The sequence below is a fragment of the Pteropus alecto genome, unplaced genomic scaffold, assembly GCF_000325575.1.
Source record: "Pteropus alecto unplaced genomic scaffold, ASM32557v1 scaffold166, whole genome shotgun sequence".
NCBI lineage: Eukaryota > Metazoa > Chordata > Mammalia > Chiroptera > Pteropodidae > Pteropus > Pteropus alecto.
Window position 1 is genome coordinate 5,532,383 of NW_006439757.1, and position 6,796 is coordinate 5,539,178.

The following is a 6,796-nucleotide window of genomic DNA, read 5'->3' on the forward strand; positions in this document are numbered from 1 at the left end:
TTTTAATGCTTATGCAATTGTGATTTCTAGAAATAAAAGCAGAATACTTCATAAGATGGTCAGTTAGTATTTATTAAATTGATACAATCATGAATAAGGCAAGGAAAGCCTTCTCTGACTCCATAAGACAAACATTTAAGTAGATATTTTAAATACGATGTGATAAGTGCTAAGTGATAGGGAACATTGAATGTGATGGGGTACTAATACCTGGGCAGGTAGGTTAGTCTAGGATCTCCGAGAATACTATTATCTCGTCCTTCAGTGTATCTCAAAACAAATCACAGCTCCTTGAAAACTGCAGATGTTTAACAAGTATTTATTAAATGTATAAATGAAGACCTTATGCCTGTCCTCTATTAGCTAACAATCTGATGGGAGATAGACATGTAAAGTTGTCATAATTTTATGCTTGTAATAATAATGATGAAGATGACCATTTAGTAGCTATTTCTTTTGTAGTAAAAACTATGGTATATGTTTTACATTTATTATTTCTAATCTTTTAAACAATTGTGAAAGATAATAATTATAAACTAGAGGCTGACATTTCTGTAATACATACTATGTGCTAATTTTTCTTTTTTCTTTGGTGGAAAGTGGGTTAGTTAGAAGAAGAAAGCAAAGTGAGAGTTTTTTTATAGGCAAAAGATACATCCTGAATAAAGATACAGAGATATGAATGAATGGTGTTTTCAGGCATGAAGATAGTTATTCACTTTATTTCAATGATCAAATAATTTGTGAAAGTTGTTTGGAATTCAGTTTTACCCTGGACCTACTGCCCCTCTGAACTTCATGTGACATGAATCATTATTTTCCATGAAGGTGAATTTTTTAATGTTAGATTAAATCTTACTCTTTTTTTTAGTATATGTTGTTATATACCATGATCTTGCCTTCATGATTCTCTCTTTGTCATGCCAGAAGGTCATGATTCTCTCTTTGTCATGCCAGAGAAAGTATGAGTGTGACATCTATGAGAATCGCAGAGGAAAGAGGAATTATACTGTACTGGATCTTAAAATTCTTACGAAATGTTCTTTTACACTCTTGAAGGCTCAGTCTCTTGGAAATTGCTGATGAAATAGCTCTCGGTCTCTCTGCCATGTTTCCCGCCACTGCTTTTATACTAAAATAATGCAAAGAAAGAAAAACATGAGATCTCAGCTGCTCTAAAAAAATCCACTTTTGGTTTCTCTGCTTTTAAAATATGGCAAAAAATGATTTAAGCAAATTATTAGTCACACTAGTGTGAGGATCTGACAAATTATAGATGAAAATGAGAAACCCCTCTAAGAGAGGTTTCTAATAAAACCGTCAACACTCTCTTTAAGAGGCTCAGCTGGAGGCAGCCATAGTCTCTAAGATTCCTAGCTTCAGTTGTCTTTTTTCTCCTTTATTGAAGTGCTCACATCAACCACAGGTGGTAAGCGGTAGTCAATTAAGTTCCCACTTTCAAAATTAATAGTATTATGCAGTCTGATAGTCTCATACTCTTGGCCTATGTGTTTAACTGTTAGGCCACAGTTACTTTCTGTTTTTCACAAGAGAATACATTAAATTCAGCAACAGGAGCTGACCAGTGAGCCCTTCCGTCTCTCCCTCCCTCGCCTAACAAGCTGTCAGCGGGGCATCACCAGCATCACCTTGTGTGGGAGTGATCCTCTTCCTAGAATCTCCCCCAAAACCCCCACCACCAGCAGCGCCTATTTCCTGTACCTGCCTCTGACTTCCAGGTGTCCACGTGAAATGTAGTGGAAGTACTAAAGGGGACATAAAGCTATCTAGGTTCACACTTTTCTTCCTTGAGATGTCTGAGGCAGCAAGTATGAACACATTTTATTAGCTGCGTTATCTTCTGCTACCCGAAGCCATTTTGATTAATAAGATTGAGAGATTTACATATAATTCAAAATTCACATTATAATTACTTTTCATATTTATTTCAGAGTGCTCTTACTCCTGTTTCTCTAGACGTTTTGTTGTTGTTGTTAACATATCTATATCATTTCAAGCCCTGTCTTCACCAGCAGAGGTTCAGATGATTGCAGTAATCTTTTAACTTATAGCATTCCCAAGACAGCCTTACCTCCATTCCCACCTGTATTCCATCCTACACGTTCGTGGCAGATTAATCGTTATGTTATATTTTTTGTTTGAGAACTCAAAAGACTTTTCAAATTTCTATTACATCAAATCTTAGGTAATTCAGGAAGTAGATGGCAATATATCTAGAGGCAAAAGTCCTGTATTTGGCTTCAATGACCTACTAATTCATTTTTTCTCCTTTCCTGATCTATCACTGTATTTCTTTCATTTAAAAATATACTTTGACCACTGCCAGACCAAATTCTATCTTTCTTGATAAATAATTTGCAATCTTTTCTGACGAACTGCCCTTACGGTCAATTATTTCATATTCTAAGATGATTCAAAGAACAAACCTTCATCTATCATTAGAAAAATTCCACACATTTTGCATTCTACTCCATAATATATTTGTGTTCACCTAAAGATAACATTTCAAATCATTTTCCATTGAATCAAGTTCTAAAATATTCAGCATGTTTATTTCGTGGACTTTTGAGGATTCAGACATGTTCTCCAGCATTATTTCATTCAGGACACGTCTTCAGTTTGAGAAGATGGTCTTTACATTGTTCATTTCCTTTGTATCATGCTTTTCAGTCTTCCTGCTTATTTTTAAGCCGATCCATCTCCCATTTCTCTTTGAAGCCTTTCTGGTTAACTTCAGGCTTTACAGGTCTTCCCCATTTTTAGCTTTTAAACTACTAAATAATGCATCACAAATTTTTTGAGCATCTAATTAGAAAAAACCTCAATTATTTACTGTCTTGCAATATTCTACCTGTATTAATTATATTTTCCCAGTTAGACTGTAAATTCCTTAAAGACAGAGGCTATATCTTATACTGAATGAATGTCACCGATAACACTTAATACATGTCTGAATATGAAATAGGTGCTCAATAAATCCTTTTTGAATGAATAAGGTGCTTGATTACAGATTTCTTATTGGCAAGAATTGCTGGCAAGAGAGTTGAAAAGGTGAAAATCATTCATATTTTGTTTTGATAGTTGAAATGTCTTTTTTAAACAAATAATTTACTGTGGTTCTCCTGGGCTGAGACTCTTCAGAGTGACCTTTTTGTGAGAAGGGAAATAAAGTGTGCTTTCCTTTGTATTTTTCTAGTTTTATTTAATTTCCTTTTCATATGTTAAAAACTCTTACCAGTGACAGTCACTGAAATAAATGATTAGGTTGAGGGACAAATTCTAGTGCAAGGATAATCTAATTTTAACTCCTAGTGATTATTATTTTTTTTCTGAATCCTTTTATGCCTGTGGTCTTACCACATTTAATAGTTGGCTACATGCTGTTTTTTCCTCTAATAATTTTTATACAGAATTTGTTCATCTAATAAGGACAGAACCTATTTCTGCAAACACTAGTGTACCCCACTGTGCTGGGAACCCTAAATATTTGACTGATTGGTGCTCCAACCTGAGCTTAGATACAACTGAGAAATGAGCAATATATGTATAGAGGAAAGTGCCAGAAGGCTAATCTTTTATTTCATATTCAATTTGCATGTTATACTAATACTATGACATTGTATGTATCTATAAACATTTACTTTTTTAAATGCTTCCAAATTATAATCTTATTTTACCCTCTTTGATGTTTTATCCTACATTCTTTTACAAGAATGCCTCTGGTTGATTTTATAAACTACATATGACACTCGTAATTCAGTTTCTATTATCCTTTGTGTCAGAGCAGTTTTAAATAATCTTTTTATAGAAGATTTTTGCTTTAAAAATCAAACACCATTTTCCTCAATTTTACAGTTTTGAAGGTTTTCTGTAGGCTTTTAAATATTTTTAGCACTCTATAAATTTTCCCAGCACATCCAATGATGAATTATAACCTACAAAGTTTATATATCACCATCATTGGAAATCTCTCACCATGTACTAATAATACAAAGTTGCCATCAATAGAAACACATTATCTATTTGTCTGTCTGTCTGTCTGTCTGTCTATCATATCTATCTATCTATCTATCTATCTATCTATCTATCTATCTATCTATCTATCTATCTATCATCTATCATCTATCATCTCTGATGTCCTGTGCCTCCCAGGGCCAAGAAATGGAACAGTTATTATCCTTACTTATCAGTGCCACATCCATTTAACTTTTTTCTTTCTCATTCAAAAATCTTAGCTTCTTCCAAGTATATACCACTCACTACCCACAACTTCTATAGCCTCCTGATCACTCTCATTCACTGAAAAATTTAGCTCCCAGATCATTATTGTCTTCCTCTCTACTCCTAATACAGTAATTATTCATGGTCAAAATTTATCATGTGGATGAGTCATCCAACATCCTGGCCTTCTAAATCATAAATCTAATTTATAAAAATCTGTCCTCCACCTACCTTGATCATCTGCTGCCATGGTCATATATATCCTAAACCTTTCCATATCAATAATTACATCAGCTCTTCATTTTCTAATTCCAAAAAATCTTTTAACCTAATTAAAACTTTGTAACCATATTTTACTTTTCATTCTTCTTCTCTTATCTTTGCTTCCTTCATATCAGAGAGTCCACACTTATCTAAATGGCTTCTGTAACAATCTCAACTTCTTTGCCTCTTTCTTCCTCTACTTCTTCTACTGTCGAAATCTCAAACTTGATTTATACCAAATTATTTTTCTTCTCTGTGGCTTCCCTGGAGAAGCTATTTTTTAAAAATGAAAATCATAAAATACAGTATGGTTTTTATAATGAGTATTTCATATTTTTATTTGCAAATTATGTGCTATTATCTTATATGAGTAAAATTTATAATAAAATTATGTTTGTGATATATTTGTATCCTTTATTTTCCCAGAGAGCTTAACAAATATTGTTAAACATATGCCAGCATAACACTGCTAAGATACATGTCGTATGAAGCATATCTGAAAAAATAGCTCTTGATATTCTCTCTTCACAGCCCTCCCTATTACAGCTCCCTCAGTCTTCTCCATCCCGGTAAATGATAAAATCATTCAATCTATTGGAAAATCTTAAAACCTAGTAGTCATGCTTGGTTACTCCTTTTTCTTGTCTTTTATATTCAAACAATCAATCGTCCACTTCCACTGCCATCATCTTAATCCAGGACACCATTATTCATTGCTTGGACTATTGGAAAATTCTCTAAACTGGACTACAAGGCTTGTTCCTCTACATTTTTTTACACACCAGTACAGTAATTTTCCAAAAATGTAAATCAGATCATGTCACTTTTTTAATTAAAACACTTTGATGACTTCTCATTGCCTGTTGTAAGAAATGCCTTCCTCAGACAGATGCTCTTGGGCCACAAGCTTTTCATCTTCACCCTAGTGTACTAGTAATGATATGAAAAATATTTCCTTTGACGACTAGTAATATATGAAACATATTCAGGAAACCAAAATTAAGTGATATGGTTCTGTTCATATCTCCCTCCAACAAAGAATGAGATCGTGCCAAGACTGAATTAAATATTGGAATTCACAAGTTTGCTGCTTTTCTATTGCTCACGTTGTTAATTTTCAGTTGCATTCAATTATAACAGCAGATGATTCCCCAATTTTTCTTGGCTTATATTTATTTTTGGTTTATTAACTCCTTTTGCAGAGATTACTATAGAACTGGTTTTTGGAAATTATATATACATATATATGTATTATATGTATGTGTGTGTATGTGTGTGTGTGTGTGTGTATAGAGAGAGACAGAGAGACAGAGAGACAGAGAGAGACAGAGACAGAGAGACAGATAGAGACAGAGAGACAGAGAGAGACAGAGAGACAGAGACAGAGACAGACAGACAGAGAGATACAGAGAAACAGAGTGTGTGTGTGTGTGTGTGTGTGTGTGTGTATGTTTGAGGAGAGAGAGCACAAGAGAATGAATTAAAGTCTCTCCTGCACAATGACCATCAAAACCTTAGGTGATACAGATCCTGCTTACCTATCTGGCTTCTCTCAACACTCTACCTCTTGCTCACTATCTCCCCCCTCCACCCACCTCTCATTCCCCTTTAAACATAGTTTGGTCCCTTTCAAGGGACTTTTTACTTAATATTACTCATGTTTTTTGTCTAGAGCAGAAGTATGGAAAATTCTTTCTTTCATTCTTATATATCTGGTTTTTTACCTTTTGGATAACAGCTCAAATATTACCTCCTCCAAAAGATTTTCCCAGACTTCCATACCTAAAATTATCTCCCCTCACACTCATAATACTATCGATTTATCTTATTTATTTCTTTTTTATCACTTATTAAATTATGAAATTATTTTATTTGTTTACGTGTGATGTGTCTCTTTCCCACACCATAATACCAGCTTTATGAGGGCAATAATTATGTCAGCACTATTCATCATAGAGTCCTCAGTGTTTACAACAGTGCTTGTATATAATAAGTAATCAATCAACAATTGTTGGATGAGTGAATGAGCGAATGGAGAATAGCAAATGACATTAAAATCACTGTCCTTAGGAAAGAGTCTCCCCACGAAATGATGTTTGTGAAGGACTCTTCTGGCATAATAGAGATATCCATGCTTAGGTTGGATGCAGAATCCTAAGAGCCCTGCTTTCATGGCCAGATGCACACCTGTTGCTAATCACTAAGAACCTTCTCAAGCACAACAAGCTACTCATAATTTCCTTTTCTTCCTTGAGCAGGTCCTAGGAACTTAGTTTGCTCGTTTCTCTTC

At 34.2% G+C, this 6,796-nt stretch overlaps 1 pseudogene; it reads right to left on the reverse strand.

Annotated features, from left to right (window-relative positions):
• The window catches only part of LOC102880020, a 76,022-nt pseudogene extending 71,530 nt beyond the window's left edge, over positions 1 to 4,492 (reverse strand).
• Between the last annotated feature and the right edge of the window lie 2,304 nt (positions 4,493 to 6,796).